This window comes from Hemibagrus wyckioides, linkage group LG11 (genome assembly GCF_019097595.1).
Source record: "Hemibagrus wyckioides isolate EC202008001 linkage group LG11, SWU_Hwy_1.0, whole genome shotgun sequence".
Classification (NCBI taxonomy): domain Eukaryota; kingdom Metazoa; phylum Chordata; class Actinopteri; order Siluriformes; family Bagridae; genus Hemibagrus; species Hemibagrus wyckioides.
Window position 1 is genome coordinate 1,429,068 of NC_080720.1, and position 1,784 is coordinate 1,430,851.

Consider the following 1,784-nt stretch of genomic DNA (forward strand, 5'->3'; position numbering starts at 1 on the left):
AACAAACAAACAAATAAATAAATAAAGCTGTATTAAAAATGAAAATAATCATTTTTAAAACGTTACAAATTTATCTTTCTGCCTGTTTATTGTTTTTTTTCCTTATTATTGATTTAAATTTAGGGCAAAGAAGTAACAAAATGTTTTTTTTGTTGTTGTTGTTGTTGTTGTTTTTGTTGTTTTTTTTGACCAATCATAGGAGTTTTAACAGCTTATTTTCATGAAACTGAGATAACAGATGGAGGGAAAAAAAATAAATTGTGTGATATATTATTGAAAATATTTAATTTTATATGAGTATAATAATCTAGATTTATTTTAATAATAATATTATTTTTTTTATTGGCACATTTCAAAAGCGTGTGTCAACAATAATTTAAATAAATAAAGTTATCCTAATAGAGGTGATAAAGTGAATGTGCAGCATTTCATAAAAAAAAAGAAATAAAAAAGAATAAGAATAAGAGCTGCATCAGTGTCTGTCAGTCAGATTCTGTGTTAAAGCTACACTGCAGCAATGTCAGGGGTCCAAGCACTTTTCAGGAAAGGTTCAGGAAGCCACCTGCTGAAAGTGACGCATGTCCTACATTGTGAATCAGGTTATTTTCTCACATGACCTGACAGATGAAATAATATTGATGAAGCTGGAACTTTCTTCATGAAGTGTTTATATCTAATGTCATGGTTTAATAAGTGCCTTTATTCTCAGAACCACAAACTTTTCTCTTATCTCAGTGATCTTTATTTATTTATCATTTTATACTCAGATAATTTATTTCCTCTGACATGGTTCATATCTCCAGCCTAAGCGACAGTAACAGAAAAGTGACACTCGACCACAGGCTTCATGATATACAGAGGATCCTGTGTGAATGGACACGTGGATAAAGAATGAGTTTTATTTTGTCTGAAAGGAGCTTTGGTGTTTTTTCTTCAATATGAAGTCGTTAAAATGTCCAGAATCACGAGGAGAGATGTTTTTTGAACGTTGGGGGTTTATTTAAAAAATAAAATAAAATAAAATAAATAAATAAAATTGTTATATCTGCTATGTCATTACATAACTTCCCTCTATCTATCTATCTATCTATCTATCTATCTATCTATCTATCTATCTATCTATCTATCTATCTATCTATCTATCTATCTATCTGTCTAATCTGTCAATCATCCGCAAGCTTTCATGATCAAATGATTGTTTTATTAAAACAGAAGAATTAATTCTCTAACTGACTAAAACTTATACATCATTGTTATTTGTTTGGTTATAGAAGTTGGTGAAGATCACATTTATTAATTAATTAATTCATTTATTTACTTATTTATTTATTTATTATTTATTTATTTGTTTGCACGTCCTTTTTTTTCTTCATGAGTGTAGTATTTTTTATTTATTTATTTAATAGGGCGTCCTTTTTTTCTTCTTCGTGACTGTAACATTTTATTTATTTATTTATTTATTTATTTTAGGGCATCCTTTTTTTTCTTCATGACTAACATTTTTTCATTTTTATTTATTTATTTTTATTTATTTTTATTTTTATTTATTTATTTATTAATTTATTAATTAATTAATTTATTTATTTATTTATTTATTTATTTATTTATTTATTTATTTATTTATTTATTTATTCGGGCATCCTTTCTTTTTTCCTTCATGACTGTAGCATTTATTTATTTATTTATTTATTTATTTATTTTAAAAATATTTACATACACACACACACACACACAAATATCCTCAGTAGTACTAACACACAACCCTCAGGCACTTTAATATTTAT